Source organism: Manacus candei, unplaced genomic scaffold (assembly GCF_025592945.1).
Source record: "Manacus candei isolate 608988 ecotype Guabito, Panama unplaced genomic scaffold, ASM2559294v1 h1tg000045l, whole genome shotgun sequence".
Lineage (NCBI taxonomy): Eukaryota > Metazoa > Chordata > Aves > Passeriformes > Pipridae > Manacus > Manacus candei.
The window spans coordinates 764,386-782,854 of NW_026138093.1; the positions used below are offsets into that span (position 1 = coordinate 764,386).

General features: G+C 54.8%; 1 pseudogene; it reads left to right on the forward strand.

Annotated features, from left to right (window-relative positions):
* The window catches only part of LOC127474808 (uncharacterized), a 1,366,245-nt pseudogene that overhangs the window by 664,476 nt on the left and 683,300 nt on the right, over nt 1–18,469 (forward strand).

The window sequence follows — 18,469 nt, forward strand, 5'->3', positions numbered from 1 at the left end:
CCGGGGCCGATTCTCTGCTGCTGTGCTGGGGAGTGGGGCTGGCCCTGGGGCTGCAGGAGCTGCCTGAGCTGATGATGTGCTGAGCATTGCAGCCCCAGAGGGCCTGTCCCTGAGCTCCATGGCCTCCATGTCCTGCTGCAGGGCCAGACCTGAGTGTGCTGCTCTGCTGGGCTGGGGCAGGGGCAGGGAGATGGGGGGACCAGGGAGGGGCTGGACTGGGCAGTGCCAGGGAGGGGAAAACCCCAGTGTTGAGCTGAAGGGTGTGAGTGTGCAGGGTGGGGGCTCTGCCGCTGCTTGGGCACCTCTGGAGTCAGAGTTTCCTTTGGCAGCACAACTTATCTCAGAGGAGATGGTTTTGCAGAGTTGGCTTTTCCCCCTCTTTCTCAAGGTTTTCTCTTTTGTTTTCTCATCCCCTGAGGGGAAAAGGGGGAAGGGAAGCACATGTCGATCCCTGGTTTTATCTGTATACAAAAGGGAGCTGGGGTGGGGAGGTAGGGGGGAAACAAAGCGATTTCTCCCTCGATTCTCTCTGTTTTATCCCATTCCCATCTCCCTCGCCACACCCCGGGCGACTGTTTCCCCGCCGCCCCTCCTCGCTCGTCCCGCGGGGCAGCTCTTTCAGCTCCGGGGTGGCGGAGACTCCCCCGGCGCGGCCCTTTGGTTTCCCTCGGTTTATTCTCCGGAGCTGATTCTGTTCCGAGCTCGCCCCCCTCTCTGGCGACCCCCACCAGGGCCCGTCCCGGGGCGGCTCCTTCAGTGCCCCGGGCGGCGGGGACCCCTCGGGGCGGCTCCCCCAGGGCCCCGCCCGCCGCCGCCGCTCCCCGGGGCCCTCCCCGCTTCCTGCCGGGATCGGACACCGCCGGCGGCCCCGGCCCTGCCGGGCTCCATCAGCCTGAGCAATTGCTGCCAAGGAGGGGCCGGGGGCTTCCTCTTGGCCTTCGTCTCCCTGGCGCTGGGGCTCGGCTTCTACCTGCGCCAGAAGGTGAGGGGGGTCCCAGGGGGTCGTGTGTCCCCCCAGAGCGTCTGTGCCCCCCCGGGGACCCCCCACCCCGCTGTCACCCCCTTTTCTCTCCCCACAGAGCTCCTGAGCCGGCGGCGGCCGCAGCCCCTCCCCGGGGCCTCGGGCCCAGCCTGGACCCCCCCTGTCCCTGTGAGGATTTTGGGGGGTCGTGTGTCCCCCCCTCCCCTGCTGCCACTCCTGATCCCAGGAAAGCTTCCCAGTTCTCCCCAGTCCCGGTTACTGCGGGGCAGTGGGGAAGGGGCTTGGGGGAATCCCAAGGGGTGGAGCCGAGTTTGGGGGGGCAGAACAGGCCCCGGGATGGATCGGGAATGGGGACCCCCCTGTGTTCCCCCCGTCAGCCCGCTCTGGGGGGCTCTGGGAGGGAACTAACCCCTCAATAAGGCACCCAGGAAACTTTGAAAGGTGCTGGGAACCCCCTAAACCTCCACACAGGCTCTGCAGGACTGCCTAAACATACTCAGAGCCCACCCAGGATCCCACCCAACCCCTTCTCTGGGGGGACTTCTCTGGGCACTGGTGGTGCTGGGAGCCCCCCCGGCTGCGGGCGAGGAGCTCTCGGGTGAGTGGGGGGTGGGAAGGGGGCGGTCGGTGGGAAAAGGGGGGTCAGAGGGGACAGAAGGGGTGGTGGGACCCCAAACTGAGTGGGAGGGGATTCAGACCCCCCAAAAGTGGAGGGAGGAGGGGCAGTGAGGATGCCCTCTGGAGCCCTGTCAGAGCCCTGACACTTCTGGGGTGACCAGGAACAGCCTTCACTGGCCCAGGGACATTCATCTCCCCAGCCTCGCACACATCCCCTGCAAAGGGCCCTGTCTCCTCCCTCACCCTCCTCTGCCTTTCTGCCCTGGCCCTTTCATTCCACACCAGCAAAGCAGCCTGGGCACCATCTCACCTGGGCACTCAGAGGGCTTCTGTGAGCAGGAGGGGCAGATTTCTCTGGAAGGTGCATTTGTCCCCTGTCCCATGGCACAGGGCACAGCTCAGGGTGTGAAAACACTCCCAGACACACACATCCTGGAGAGCTTTTTCAAGACAAAAATAGGGAGAGGAAAAACCAAAGAGAGATGAAAGGTGCCCCAAAAATCAGGAGCTTCCTCTGAGCCAGGTTTCCATAACTGAATCACTGGTGGGATATTTACTTTGATAAGTAGCTACACAAAACTATTCATGTACACAATGAAAGAATCAGCTTAATAGAATATATAGAAGGTGTTGTCAATGAAAACAAGTGGAGAAAAATTGTTGAAATTAAAAAAAAAGTAAGAAAATAAAGGTCTGGCAATGCTGGCCAGGAAGCCTTCAGCAATTATCAAGAGTTCTGTTCTGCAGAGGTTTCAAGTGTCTCCTAAATTCCACACTCGTGGCTTCAGGCCATGACTTGCCAGAGCAGTCCCAGAGCTGGCCACTGCCCAGAGATGCCCTGGGGCAGCTCCAGTGCCCAAGTGGGACAAGTGGCCCGGGGTGTGTGGGAGCCGTTTGGAGCAGGAGCTGGTGGGCAGGAAGGGCCCATCTGGGGAGGGTCAGGGAATCCCCCCCGCAGCCCTGCTGCCCAGGCTGAGGAGGGTCCTCTCCAGCCCCAGCACACCGGGTGCCCTCGGGGGCTGCGCTGCCGGGGCTGTTCCCGGCACTGACTGGGGAATCTCCCGGGGTGCCCCGCGCGAGGCGGGGGCGGGGCGGAGGGCGGGCAGGGGGCGTGGCCGCGCGCTGATTGGCTGCGGCGGGGGTGTCTCCGCCCGAAGCGCGCGAAGGGCGCCATCTTTGGCGCGTGGAGGATTCGGGGGCGGCGGCCCCGGGAAAAGCTGCGCTGGGGTGTGTGAGCTGGGGGGGTCTGCGGGGGGAGCGGGGTCTGGGGATCCCCTCGGGGGCTGCGGGGGGAAAGGCTGGAGGGCTCGGGAGGGCTTAGCAGAGGAGTTCAGGGGTTCCCGAGGAGATTTTGAGGGTCCCTGAGGGGGGTCGGTGTCCTGAGGGGACTCAAGGGGGGGGAGGTTGAAGGTCCCTGAAGGGGTTTGGGAGTCCCTGAAGGAGTTTTGGTTTCTGAGGAGATTGGGGGGTCCCAAGTGGGCTTGGGGGATCTCTGAGGGGGTTTGGGGGTCCTGGGTGGGTTTTGCAGGGACATTTGCAGCAGTTTTTGTGGTCTCTAGGGGGTTTATCGGGTTCCAGGCAGCTTTGAGTCTCCCTTAGAGGGACCGGGGGGATCCCTGAATGGGCTTGGGGGGTCCCAGGTGTGTTTTGCGGGTCACTGAGAGGGTTTAGGGGGCCCGGGGTGGATGAGGTCTCTTAGGAGAGTTCTTGAGGAGGTTTCGATGGGTCTTGGGGTGGATTTATGAGGGGATTTCAAGGGTTTTGAGGGGATTTTGTGGAGTCTCCTAAAGCCCAGCAGTGGGTTTGGGGGGTCCCCCAGCCCCCAGGGGAGGGGTCCTAGGGATGCTCCCCAAAATCAGATGGGGGAGATATACTACATCCGGGTAAGGGGATCCCAGTGCCCCCAGTATATCCCAATAACCTCCCAGTGACCCTCAGTATGGCCCAGTAACCCTCCAGTGACCACCCAATGTATCCCAGGGAGCACCCAGTTACCCCCAGTATGGCCCAGTAACCTCCCAGTGTCCCCCTCATGTGTCCTGGTATCCCCCAGTAAGTCCCCAGTTCTCTTCCAGTGCCCCCCAGTGTGCCCAGTTCCCCCCCAGTCCCTCCCAGTGCCCTCTCAGTGTCTTTCAGTAACCCCCCAGTCCTCCCAGTGCCCCCTGGTTCCCCCCAGTTTGTCCCAGTATCCCCCAGTAATCACCCAGTGCCCCCCAAAGCCCCCCGACTGTCCCCAGTGTGTCCCCAGATGCCCTTGGCCTTTCTATGAGTGTGGCAGGGAGGGGGGATGTTTTTGGTGTCAGAGGGTCCAGGGGGGGCTCCTGGGGTGAGATGGAGGGTTGGGGACATCAGGGATGGGGTTTGGAGGCAGTGGGGAGGGGTATGGGGGCAGTGGAATTAGGAGGAATTATGGCCATGGGGAGGCCCTGGGGACATTGGAGACAGCAGGGGGGTCTCAGGGTGTTAAGGGGGGAATTAGGGACACCAAGAACATCTTGGGAACCCCAGGGGGGTCTCAGGACTCAGCTGCTCTTGGTGCTGCCCCTCCTCTTTCCCCCTAGACATCATTAACCCCCCCCAAATGTCTCCCAACCCCCATTTTCCTTTTAATCCTTTCCCCCTACAGATCCATTTGACCTCCCAAGACCCCTTTTAACTCCCCTAAATGCACCCAAAGCACCCCAAAACCCCCCAAATTCTAATCCAACCCCCCCCCCAGATCCCCCCAAATCTCCCCCCCCCCCTTCAAATCCTTTCAAACCCCCCCAAGAGGGATCACTCGGCACCCTAGGACTGGAACACAGTGGGCTGTACTGGGGGCACTGGGCTCTACTGGGAGGGCACCGGAGGGGGCTCAGGTGTCCCAGGACAAGGTGACCCAGCTCCAGGAGAGATCTGGGGAGCAGTGAGGAGGTACTGGTCTGTACTGGTTTGTCCTGATTTGTACCCCCAATCCCCAAAGCCCCTCCCCAGCTCCCCCAGGACCCTCCCACACCCCAAAGCCCCCCAGGCCCCCCCAGGCCCCTGACTTGGTCCTGCTGCCCCTTGAGCATCTGCAGCTGCTGCAGAACTAGGCATTTCATGAGCAAATGTGCAGGTGACCCCAAGCTGGGGGTGTGTTGATGTGCTGGAAGGCAGGAGGGCTCTGCAGAGGGACCTGGCCCAGCTGGATCCATGGGCTGATTGCAAGGGGATGAGGTTCCAGCAGGCCAAGGGCCAGGTCCTGCCCTTTGGCCACAAGAAGCCCCGTCAGCCCCCCGGGCTGGGGCCAGAGTGTCTGGAGAGCAGGCAGGCAGAAAGGGAGCTGGGAGTGGGGATGGGCAGGAAGCTGAAGAGGAGGCAGAGTGTGGCCAGGTGGCCAAGAGGGCCAATGGCTGGTGGCCTGTGTGAGGAAGAGTGTGTCAGCAGGAGCAGGGAAGGGATTGTTGGGCTGGACTGAGCGCTGGTGAGGCCACCCCTGGAGTGCTGTGTCCAGCTCTGGGCCCCTGAGCTGAGGAAGGCCCTGGAGGGGCTGGAGCAGGTGCAGAGAAGAGCAGCGAGGCTGGGGAAGGGAGTGGGGCACAAGTGGTGTGAGGAGAGGCTGAGGGAGCTGGGGGTGTTGAGGCTGGAGAAGAGGAGGCTCAGGGGAGACCTCCTGACTGTCTGCAAGTCCCTGCCAGGAGGTTGGAGCCAGGTGGGGGTGGGGCTGTTCTGCCAGGAAGCAGCAGTAGGACAAGAGGGCTGGGTCTGGAGCTGTGCCAGGAGAGGTTTAGGTTGGATATTGGGAAGCAATTTTTTGCTGAGAGAGTAATCAGGCCTTGGAATGGGCTGGGCAGGGAGGGGGTGGAGTCAGTGTCCCTGGAGGTGTTGAAGGTGAGAGTGGATGTGGCCTCAGTGCCATGGTCTGGGAAGCACAGCGGGGTTGGATCAGGGGTTGGACTTGATGATCTCGGAGGTCTTTTCCAACCCAGCTGATTCTGTGATTGCCATTCCTATGGCAGCACATGCTTGAGGCTCCATCCCCAGGGTGATAGAGATGTCTGTCCATATCTATCTCCAAGGTTAGTGTGTAAATGTGTGGTGTTAGGAAAGCAGGCTGAGTTCTGGTATGGTTGTAGAAGGAGAAGGAAGCCCAGAGGCCAGTGCAAGCAGGCAGCCCTCAGCTTGCCCATGATGTCCCCTCCCTGCAGGTTCCTGTCCTTGAGCCCAGGCCCTGAGGTGAGGCTGAGAAGTGGCGCGGAGGTGAGCCCAGAGCTGTCCCTGAGGTGAGGCTGAGAATAAGTGCAAGGCAGAGGTGCTGCTGAGGAAGGAGAGCCCTGTGGTGGGGAAGGAACAAAGCTGTGAGTGCCCATCCCCGAGCAGGTGCTGTGTCCATCCCCTGTGTGCCAGGTGAGCTGGGGCTTTGCTGCAGAGCTGCGGGCGCTGATTTGAGCGTCTCCAAGTGCTGAGATGGTGGGCACCCAGGAACACAAACTGTGCCTGGCCACGGAGCCTGCAAGGAGGAGCAGAGACAGTGGTGGCAGTGTGGGGGGCCAGGTTGTCCCTGTGCCTTCCCCTGCAGGCCCTGGCTGTCCCTGCTGGGCCCCTGTCCATCCCCATCAGGTCCCTGCCCGTCCCCCCGGGCTGAGCTCCCCCCAGGAAGTGCCGTGGAGCTGAAGCTGCTGCCATCCCCCCCTGCAGCCGCTGCCCCAGCCAAGGGAGCAGCAAAGGCAGGGCCAGGAGCAGAGGCAGCAGCAGGGGAGCCCTGGGGGGCCGGGAAGCTCTTGTGTGGGGCAGGAAAGAGGCGCTGGGCACGAGGCCGGGGCTGTGCTGAGCAGGCCCAGCCCTCACATCCCCCCAGCCAACGCCGGCTGCCCGGGGGGCTTGGGAGGGACCCCCAGCCCGTGTGCCCCACACTGAGCTGGCAGAGAGAGAGCCAAGGGACAGGGCCACGGGCAGGGCCACGGGTGAGGGACAGGCAGGGCCATTGCAGGGCCACAGTGAGGGCACAGCCTGTGGCAGCAGAGCTGCCCAGGGCCGGGGGCAGCCGGGGGTGTTGGGACCAGCCAGTGCTGGGGCCGAGCAGAGCACGAGGCCTCTTGCAGACCCCTGGAGCAGCCTCTCACGTGTCAGCCCTATTCTCAGGGCACACACATTTCTTTGGGCCAAAGAACCTTAAAACAGTTGGCACTGACTACACTTTACCACCATCTGTTCTCCAGCTGCTCTGCTGGTTCAGAGCAGCACAGTAAGACAGTGGGGATCCCTGGTATCCTTGGAAAGGCAAAGTCCAGAAATGGGGGGGGGGGGCAGAGAAGGGGTAGCCTGGACAGCAGGGACCCCTGGGATCCCTGGGACAACAGAGTGGGGTACCTGGAGAGGGGGAGTGTCTGGGAACGTGGCACCCTGAAGGTGAGAGTCAGAGGAGAACGGACCCTTGGGACCCCCAACAGTCCCAGCATCCCAAAGTGGGACCCCCAGCATCCCAGACAGGGGAGACCCTCTGAACCACAGAGGGGCCAGACCACAATGGGGGAAGGCTTGGGAGCACTTTTTTAGACAGGATTTTCATATTCTTGAGTATTTTTTTCCTGAATCTCAACTTTTTGCAGTCGGGGGGGGGGCTTCATCTTGCTATTTCTGAGAGGTTGTTTGCCTGAATCCTGGTGGTTTGACTTTTTCTGAGCTGAATCTTGGTGTTTGGGAGGTTTTTATGGACACAGGAGGCCCAGTGAGTTCTAGAGATGGATTTGGGCAGGAGGAACCCCCAAGCCAACGCGCTCAGCCCTTGTTTTCCCCCCATCAGGATTTGTCTTTCCCAAAGCTTGGTCGGATGGAGGAGGAGGCTGCGAGGAAGAGGAAGATGCCTTGGGCCCCCCAGGCAGGTGAGGAGGAAGTCAGTGTCCCTTTGGGCGGGTGTTGTGCTGGCTCTGTCAGCCCAGCATGGCCCCGGCTGCAGGACAACCCCGCTGGCGCCGCTGTCCTGCCGGGGCTGGAGTTGGGGGGATGTCCTTGGCCTTCCCTGTGGGCCGGAGGCAAATCCCCTGCCTGTCCTTCTTGCTTCCTGCCCCAGGCCCCGAGCTGAGGAGGGAGAGCCCGGAGGACAAATCCCCCCGTGAGACCCTGGTGGGAGAGGCCGTTTTGAAGGGCTCCCCGGCGCAGAAAGGCAGCGGGGAGGAAAAGGGCCGGAGATCCCCCCGCAGGAGGGGCTCCAAAGCCAGCCCAGGGTGCTCTGAGGAGGAAAGAGCCAGCCTGCGCCGGGAAGGCGGCCGGAGCTTGAGGGGGAGCTCTGAGCTGGTGGTCCCTGATCAGCCTCCCAGCAGGGAGAAGCCCTTCAGGTGCTTGGAATGTGGGAAGAGCTTCAGGAAGAGCGCCCACCTGATCCGGCATCAGCACATCCACACTGGGAAACGGCCCTACAAGTGTAGGGAATGTGGGAAGAGCTTCAGGGACAGCTCCAGCCTCCTCAGCCACCAGCGAATCCACACTGGGGAACAGCCCTACAGGTGTGGGGAATGTGGGAAGAGCTTCAGGAAGAGCTTCCACCTGATCCGGCACAAGCACATCCACACTGGGGAGCGTCCCCACACGTGTAGGGAATGTGGGAAGAGCTTCAGTGAAAGGTCCAACCTCCTCACCCACGAGCGCATCCACACTGGGGAACGGCCCTACAAGTGTTCAGAATGTGGGAAGAGCTTCAGTGACAACTCCAGCCTCCGCAAACATCAGCACATCCACACTGGGGAACGGCCCTACACATGTGGGGAATGTGGGAAAACCTTCAACCAGAGCTCCCACCTCCACACCCACCAGCGCATCCACACTGGGGAACGGTCCTACAAGTGCTTGGAATGTGGGAAGAGGTTTCACACCAGCTCCAATCTCCTCCTGCATGAGCGGACGCACACGGATGAGAGGCCCTTCCGCTGCACCGACTGCGGGAAGGGCTTCAACCGGAACTTCACCCTTGTCACCCACCGGCGCATCCACACAGGAGAGAGGCCCTACAAGTGTGGGGAGTGTGGGAAGAGCTTCGCCCACAGCTCTGCCCTAATCAGTCACCAGCGCCTCCACACCGGGGAGAGGCCCTACAAATGCTTGGAATGTGGGAAGAGCTTCACTCAGAGCTCTAAGTTGACCAAACACCAACGGACCCACCAGTAAGGGAAGCCCCACCAGTGCCCCGACTGCGGGAAGAGCTTCGGCCGTAGGACTGACACACAAAAAAGGTTTCAAAAGGTCTTCAGGATTTTGAGTATCTGCACTCCAACATCAGTTTATTCTTTTGAATATGTGTAAGTTTAACCTCAGTTTAGTCTGAAAGCCAAATTCACCACTACCCCATTCCCTGATAACCGTGGGCTGGTTCTGACAAGTGAGGCAGAAATTACCCACTGCCCAGCAAAAACCAGTGGGGCCAGCCAGTGGTCTCTGCCCTGGCAGCCCAGTTTCCCCAGTCTCATCTCAAAATGACCAGTTACACTGAAGCAAAGAGCACTGGAACCAGTGCAACAAGCCCCAGTCTGACTGTCACACCTGCTCACGTGTCCTGTTTTCTGCTGCTCTACAAACCTTCCTTGTTTAAAATACAATGGAAAAATAAACAGTTTTGGGGTTGTTTTGGTTTTGGGTTCGGGTGTTTTTTTTCCCCCCACTGTTCTCATTAACCTCATTTCAAATCTATTTCGGTGTTTGAAGATGAATTAAAATTTTGAATGATTTTTAATGCCAATTTTAACGGGGGTACTTTTGAATTAGATGATCAATGGAGCATAGAGGCGTGAGAATGGAATCATATTAGGATGTGAAACCAGCCAGAGTATGGTACAATGTAACTTCATGGCACAAGCTAATTGTAAGGTCCATTGTGCTTTTTAGCAAGTCAGCCTGATATCCCCTATTATCAGAGCTGAGTTCTTCCTTGGTTTTGCTACATATTGCAAGATAGATACATCTACCCTTGAAACACAATGGTAGAGGTCATACATAGGGGTGAGAAAGATGCTGGTGAGAGGCAGATTCTGTGGGCAGGGGTCGCTCACCCCTTGCCCTACAGCAGGGCATGCACAGACTGTTGCTATCAGGTGATGAACAGGCGGGGTTTGGCTGCCACTCAGGCATCACCTTATACTGGGTACTGACCCTACGTGGTGTAATGTGGAACTGATAAAATGGGGTGTCAGGACTGCTGGGGTGAGCGATCCTCATCCTGCCATGGAGACTGTGTTGTTCCATGGGGACGCCCGCTAAGCACGGGCACCGACCAGCTGCTGCAGATCCTGGCAGCCCTGGCCTGTCTGTGTGGGTAAGCACAGTTTATTGAATGGAAGCAACTGAGAGAACAAACTTTTTTAATATCCTTTTAGTGTTTCTTTAATTCCCCTTTTATGTTTACAGTATTTTTCCTTTAGTTTCCCTTTTTACTAACCAATATCGTGTTATCCATAATATTGTGTTAAGATCCTTTTTTGGTATCCCTTTTCACTAGTTAATACTGTATTAAATGCTGTTCGTAGTATTTGTTTTAATGCCACCCGATAAGGTAGTTATTTTGTATCCTTTTTAGTTTTTAATTCCTCTTGCTAAGTTTATTACTATTATTATTATTCTCACTGTAATAAAAGATATTTTGTGCATTTGAATATTTCTGGCACTTGTCTTTATTCCGGACATGTATCCAAACAAACTTACACACACACAGCTTCTACTGAGAAGCTTCTGTCCTGTCAGGACAGTCAAACTGAACAAACGTGTTTTCTTGCTGCTGAACTTTACAAATGAAAAAAAATAAGTTACTGTTCTATGCCCAAGGTTCTGGATCCTGCCCCATGTATAACTTTAGCAGCTCTCCAGATGGAAGGGGATACCACAGCATTGGTGTTACTAGGAGTGACTTTGTGCATCCCCAGACATGGAGCTGTAGCTCACTAGACACTGAGCAGCTTACCTGTTTTTCCCCATGCCCAGTTTCCTAAAACTGAGGAAAGAAAAGCAAGTATTTGTTTAGACAGCACCACAAACCAGAGGCTGGATGGATAAAAAAGTAATTTAATAAGCCTCACTCTCAGGAGATGCTTAATAGACAGAAACACTCCTGTAGAGGAGCAGCTAATTCACAGAAGCATCAAAGAACTTCAATCAGACATTCACTCCACAGGGACAAGGCAAGGTTTGCCTTCTCTTCATCTGAGGTGAGGTTAAGCTCTTTAACATGAACAGTGCTGCTCCTCCAAATCTGCTTCAGTGCTTCCAAGTATGACAAAGGAAAGCGCAGCCCGTGAGTCTGCTGGGGAAGAAGAAACAGAAAACAAATCCTTCAGCTGAGAGCAGTGTCCTTATTGCACAGCAGTGTGTGAGGCTGTGGGGAGGGAGCAGCAGGAATGTGCTCCCTTCCCACATGGCACTGGTGTCACTGAGAGCATTCTCCAGAAGACTCGGTTTTACCCAGGCCTGTTTTATCTTCGTAGGGAAAATGCTGAACTCTATTCCGTGTTCTAGCACGCTTTTGGAGGTGGGGATGTTTACAGCATGTGGCTTTCTCCTGTGGTTTACACATGGAAGAATTAAATAGCCTTAAACTTACACTCTTGCCTAGCCCTACCCATTATTTCTGGAAGCTCACAGAAGTTTATTTCTAGCTGCCACACACAGTCTTTGGATATAGTTTGACACAACCACAGAGGAGCTCCATTCCCAGGCCTGGAGTCTTCAAGGGCAAGAAGGAATATTCTGGGATCTGCACATGTTGTTCAGGTGCCAGTGTACAACCTCAGCTCTGGAGGACCAGTGAGATTTACTTCCAAAGAAAAATAAGTGCCAGGCCAAAAGCCTTGCTGTAATTACCGAGACAAGGACAGACTGTGCCCTGTTTTGCCATTCCAGTGTTTCGGATCACAGAGCTAAGACACAGCATCTCACTGCCAAAAAAGCAGAAATAAAGGTTCCAAAGCTCAAAGCCATGCTTAGGAAGGATTTATGACCCAGCAAAAGCACACTGTACCTGCGAGCAGGAACAGAGACAACCTGAAAAGTACATTTCAGAACAAGGTAGGTCTTTACTCACAGTGCTGACCCACCCTACCCTAAAATGAACACCCCTGCAGTGTGTTCCATTGGATACAGAATTTAACACGGGTTTAGCATGGCAGTGATCCCTAGGGAATATCTGCTGGCCTATCCAGTAGCCTCAGTAGAGGATGTGCTAAGGACACACCAGTAAGAGCTGGTTTTAGTTGCTCCAGTAGCTTTGCTCACTGGGCCATAAGGCATGCACCAGAAATCCTGTTAACATCTCGAGTGTTTAATTAAGCATGAGATCACATTGCTCAGTTCCACTGTTAAACTGCCTCTGTGGTGCAGCCTCAGCTCCTCTGGGCACTGCAGGGCTGGGCAGAAAGGCTCTGGGTGCTGAGGATCACGGCAGAACCCAGGCCCTGCTGCCATTCTGGGCAAGCTCATCTCATGCAGCAAAACCCACCATGGAAAGATAAGTTTTGGGGTGTCTGCAGGAACAAACCTGGGCCGTGCCATCCTCACTGCCAGTGTCATCTGTCCCCATCATGGGAGTGTCTCTCCTGTTCCTTAAGGAATGATACACATAAACCATCTCCCTGCGAATTTCATCCTAAAAGACAGCAGGGAGGAAACAGTCCCATGTGATCCACAGCCTCAGACTCATCTCACTGCACTTGCCAATGCTCCTGAATTCTGGAGTCACTCTTACAACAAAGCATGCAAGTCACCCTCCCAAATGAATTGTCCAACAGCCACCTCCGACAGCAATAAGGGACTCTCCAAAACACCTCTGAAAATTTATTTACAATCATCTTCTGCCTTAAAACTGCCCCTGCTAGAGTCCCAGGAGTGATGCTGTACAGAAAACAGGCCATTTAAGTATTAATGAACAGGTGTGCACCAACACATTTCCAGTCTGATACTGATCTGTTTCTTAAAAATCACATGCCCATCATCGGTCCTTGGTCAGAGCTGTGCAAAGCAATTCAGAGCTCTCTGGGCAGGTTGCACATGGAATTTGTGGACACAGGTCTTCCATGTGTCCTGTCATCCTGGGTTGATCTGTGTGACATCAGAAGGCAAGGTGGCCCAAAAATTGGGGGGAAAAAGTCTCCAAAACCTACACAGTCTCAATATGGACACAAGCAAGATGGAGGAAAAAATCAGAAAGTTATGGTGTGTTTTTCTTGAGAAACATTCAATTCCTCCAAACAAACCCCAAACTGTACAAGATAATCTTTGCTGTGTGTCCCAAGCCTTTTTTTTTTTTTTTAAAGTGAGATAAAAAGCACTTCTACAATTTCATACTAAAAAACCTTCATGGATAAGAAGCAGTATAAACACAGCATAATGCAAGATGCATGGATCAATGTTGTGGAACAACTTAGTAGTGCCCCTGGCACCTGCTTGGATACAGAGATAACCCAGAAGTGAAGACTAAATGCAGCCACAGCAGCAGCTGCAACCAGCAGAATTCCCCCTCTTGAGAAAACCTATTTTTATAAATTATTCCTGTTCTTAAATACAAAGAATAGAAAAAAACCCTAGTATCAAGACCTGTAGAGGCCATTTAGCTGCTGTAATGATCTACCCCATCAAACCTGAGACAAAAGCCATGTACCTCCCATACAGAATCATAGGCTGAATTTAGTTTTGAAGCCCCCCCTCCAGAAGGTTGGAATGTGCCATATCACTCAACAAACAACCCCACAGTATCCTAACAAACCCTAATGGGATGCAGGATCCAGCTCAGTGTAACTGCATGACCCTTATAGACCTTTTGCACAGGAGAGCAACAACTCCCATGCCTCACATGCACTCCCCAGCCCACCCCAAATGTACAGGGGTGGCTTCACTGTACCCACAGCATTCTCTTGATCTGGTTCCACAGAGATGAGAGTGTGATCTCTGAACTGCAGTCTGATTTTGCTGTCTATTTTTGGTAATTTCCCACCTAAGAAAAATAAATCCTCCTTCGAAAGGAAGAAAACCAGACAAACGGTTAAACTGAGCCCCCCTGTGCTCTCCCCACTCTCTCAAGGCTGGACTGTTTGTTAAGCTATGTTTCAACACCCACATGTCCTCAAACTTGTTGTGGAGGGGGCAAGGAGAAAGAGAATTATTAATTCTCTCACTTTTCCTGTCTGCAAATAACTACAATAAATAGCAAGCTAGAGCCCAGGGAAAACTGCTACCAGTTAAATGCTCTCGGGATACAGTTTATCACAGCTGCCAGTTCCAGTCTCGGATAATCTTTATTCCACTCTAAGGGAGTGTCATCTCTCCCACTAGACACGGGGAGCAAACACACACGTGGGGCCTCACGGCACATGAAGCTGATGCTGGACTGTGATCTGGCAGAGTTCAGGCACACGGTGTGACTCTTGGGGTCGGTGCTGTGCCGGGCAAAGGCTCGGATTCGACGCTCATCGTGGGTCCCTTCCACCTCAGCCTGTTCTGTGACGGTGCGATGAGTTCCCTCTCTTTCAACACTTTTGTTCTTTTTAGGGCTCCTCGCTGCCCGGGGCCCGGAGCCCGCCTCCCGCGCGCCTGCTTCCCTGCCCGTTTTGGCGGCCGCAGCCGGGCGCTGAGTGCCCGCTCCCCGGGCGGGCTCGGCCGCTGCTCCAGGAGTGGGGGGGCAGCGCCGGCGCCTCGAGGATTCCCGGGATTCCCTGGCCGGTTTCCAGGCAACGCTCCCCGCGCGCTCCTCGCTCCAGGGCCGAACGTGCGCAGCCAATGGGAGGCGGCGGAGTGGGCGGGGCGAGGCGGGGCTTGGGCGGGGCGGGGGCGGGGCCGAGAGGGGCGGTTGGTGGGGTTTGGGTGGGAGCGGGCGGGGCGGGGCCGGGAGCGGGAGCGCTGCCGCTGAGCGGCCCCCGGGCAGAGACCCCGGGCAGCGGCCCCAAGACCCCCGGCGAGTGGCCCCCGGTGCGCGGCCCCGGGGGAGGGACCCCCCGTGTGCAGCCCCCGGCGAGTGGCCGATGGTGAGCGACCCCCGGGGAGCGACGCCCAGTAAGTGACACCCGGTGAGCGACTCGCGGGGGAGAAGCCGCGGTAAGTGACCCCCGGGGAGGGACCCCCGGTGAGCGGCCCCGAGGGAGAGACCCCTGGCAAGTGACCCCCGGGAAGTGACCCCCGGTGCGCGGCCCCCGGGGGTGTCGGGCCGGGGCTGGGCGCGTTCCTTCCCCGTGCAGAGCCGAGCGGGGCCGTGGCGGGAGCGGGGCCGGAGCGGAGCCGGCCGGGGGGGCAGAGGGGAGCCCTGAGCCGCCTTCTGCCGAGGGGGCTGCTGGAAAGGAGCCTGCGCTGGGAGGAGCGGGGGACGTGGCCCGAGGCTGAGGCAGGGGAGCTTCAGGTCAGCTCCTGGACAAAGGTTTCTCGCTGTGTTTTTCGGGGGGGGCTCGGGCACTGCAATGGGTTGCCCAGGCGGAGCCAGCACCCCGGCAGGTGTTTCAGAGGCGCCGGCATCTGGCCATGGCTGACATGCTTTAGTGGTTTGGGGGTTGCTGGGGCAGTGCTGGGCTGACAGTTGGACTTGATGGAATCATGGAACGTGCTGAGCTGGGAGGGTCCCACCAGCACCGTGGGGTCCAGCTCCTGAGTTTTAGGCACCACTAAAGGAACTGAATCTGGATCGAGCTGTTTGGCTCCAAAAACTCTTCTGCCCCTAGTCTACACTGCCAAGTAAAACAAAACAGACCGTGCAAAATAGAGGCCTGTGTTCGCCCCAAAGGGAAGGCAGGCAGTTACAAACCGGGAGAATAAAGCAAAGCTCACAGCTTACATTCATGGTCCCCACAGTTGTATGACACATCAAACCAGTCCTCTGTTCATTACCCATGTAGAACTCTCATCAGGAACCCCAAAATTTCTTGTGTGTATTTGTATAGATATGTATAGATATGTAGAGGTAGATAGATATGCATACATAGATATGTATAGGTCTATATTTGTGTGTATCTCTGTAAGATTCTGTATCTTTGGATGTGATATTGGCATGCTATTGTTGTGTGGCAACAAGTGGACTTAAAAGGTTGCAACACTTTAGGAGATCACCTTTCTGCTTATGGGTCCTATTTTTTAAAGAAGGTAACTAGAAAAGAACTCTTTAGCCAAATATAACTTAAGACATTAATCAGAGCAAATGTATTGACTTTTATTTCCAATTGTACAACAAGTCATTCAACTATTTGCATACTCCAAAGCTGGGTGTGAAACTTCTCTCTCAGAAATAAGAAAAACTGTTTTCCAAGGCTGTTACTGACAGCCATGGCAGAGTTTCCAATAGCAACTCCCCGTACTTGAAATGCAAAGCCTGAAAACTGAAACAAGCGTTAACCTGGAATTCTTGTTGCCAGCACTGATCTGGACAGAAGTTATTAGAGAGTGGAGCAAAGCTAGCACCACAAACAACCTTGGGCTCTGCATTCGTTAGTCATGGCAACAAAGTTTTGCTTTTCAACCCATCTGCTAAGGAAACCTTGCCAGAACTGTGAGCTTAGAACACTACTTTTCTTAAGAAGTTAGGAGGCCTTAATCCAGTGTACACAGATGAGACCCTGAAATAGGAGAGAGTCCAGTTGCTGATGATCAGTGCAGATGAGGAATCAGCTCTGCTAAGTAGGCTTCAAGCTTTGTGATTTTTACAAGTGGACTATTTCAAATCTGTTGTAGAAGAAACAGTCTTTTCTGTTTGATCAACTTTCCACTTTCAGAATACTGGAGTTTATCCCTAAAATTCAGCCTGTAGTTTCAAAAGATAAAAATCCTTCGAGGAAACCTTTCAACCTCAGTAGCCAATTGCAATGTGCCCAGGGAAGTTCAGCAACAGCACCATTCATTAAATGAACTGTTCTGGACCAGCCATCCCAGAGAGATTGAGCTCCAGTGCCAAACCCCATAGAGTGCCAAGTGCCATAAGAGCTGATTTGTGGCTTTGCTGAGATTCTCTCTGGTTTCATTGGGTGTAGCTGGCACATCTGGAGCAAAGGGTGTGGGCAAAAGTACATCCTTAGAAGGGTCCAGTACAAATCATGTCACAAGATTAGCAATTTCTCTAACTGAAGAAGGCAATTAGATACAGGAATGTATTTTTCTACCTCCTCTTTCCACACTGCTGCTGTATTCCTTCATCATGCCCTGTGAGCAGTCCCAGTGCTCTGTGATTGATGCGATAAGGGACTTGCTTAACAGGGAACAAACACCTCAGAGACAAAAGGTGCCACCACAGGAATCTCTTGCTGCCCAAGAAGTGCCAAGGCTGCCCCAACAACTGCACCTAAAGCCAAAGAATCCAGACTTTCTTTCCTGGGGGAAAGGGCTGCTATTTCCCTTTTTTTTCACCCCTATGCTGCAATGGCCAAATTGACTCTCAAAATTGAATCCAAATGAAGATTCCTGCCAGACAAAATGTGCAACCACAGAAAGCTCTTTGCTGCCCAAGAGGTGGACAGTCTTTCCAACGCAGTGCACCTCAAAGCCAAAGGATCCAGACTTTTTTCCAGGGGGGAAAGAGCTGCTGTTCACTTTTTAAAGGCCTGTGCTGCAATGGCCTGTCGCACCTCCTGGAAAACTACTCCAAATGAAGATTCCTGCCAGACAAAAGGCGCCACCACAGAAAACTCTTCCTACCCAAGAAGTGCCCAGGCTGCCCCAAGAACTGCATCTGAAGCCAAAGCTTTCAGACCTTTTTTTCCTGGTGGAAAGAGCTGCTGTTCCCTTTTTTCAGCCCTGCGCTGCAATGACCGGTCCCACCTCCTGAAAAATTTACTCCAAATGAAGATTTCTGCCAAAAAAGGTGCCACCACAGAAAACTCTTCCGGCCAAAGAAGTGCCCAGGCTACCCCAACAACTGCACCTGAAAGCCAAAGGATCCAGCCTTTTTTCCCTTAGGGAAAGAGCTGCTGTTCCCTTTTTTCTGCCCTGCGCTGCAATGGCCGGTCCCACCTCCTGAAAAATCGAATCCAAATGAAGATTCCTGCCAGACAAAAGGTGCCACTACAGAAAGGTCTTGCTGCCCTAGAAGTGCCCAGGCTGCCTCAGAAACTGCAGATGAAGCCAAACCTTTTTTTCCTTAGAGAAAGAGCTGCTGTTCCCTTTTTTCATCCCTGTGCTGCAATGGCCTGTCCCAGCTTTTAAAAATTTGAATCCAAATGAAGATTCCTGCCAGAAACAATGTACCACAACAGAAAGGTCTTGGTGCTCAAGAAGTGCCCAGACTGCCACACCAACTCCAGCTCAAGCCAAAGGTTCCAGACTGTTTTTCCTGATGGAAAGAGCTGCTGTTCCCTTTTTTCAGGCCTGCTCTGCAATGGCCGGTCCCACCTCCTGAAAAATTTACTCCAAATGAAGATTCCTGCCAGACAAAAGGTGCCACCACAGAAAACTCCTGCTGCCCAAGAAGTACCCAGGCTGCACCAAGAACTGCACCTCAAAGCCAAAGGATCCAGCCTTTTTTTCCTGGTGGAAAGAGCTGCTGTTCCCTTTTTTCAGCCCTGCTCTGCAATGGCCGGTCCCACCTCCTGAAAAATTTACTTCAAACGAAGATTCCTGCCAGACAAAAGGTGCCAGCACAGAAGGGTCATCCTACCAAAGAAGTGCCCAGGCTGCCCCCCCCAACTGCACCTCAAATCCAAAGGATCCAGACTTTTTTCCTGATGGAAAGATCTGCTGTTCCCTTTTTTCAGCTCTGCGCTGCAATGGCCGGTCCCACCTCCTGAAAAATTTAATTCAAACGAAGATTCCTGCCAGACAAAAGATGCCACCACAGAAAGGTCTTGGTGCTCAAGAAGTGCCCAGGCTGCCCCACCAACTACACCTTAAGCCAAACCTTCCAGCCTTTTTTTCCTGGTGGAAAGAGCTGCTGTTCCCTTTTTTTCAGCCCTACGCTGCAATGGCCGGTCC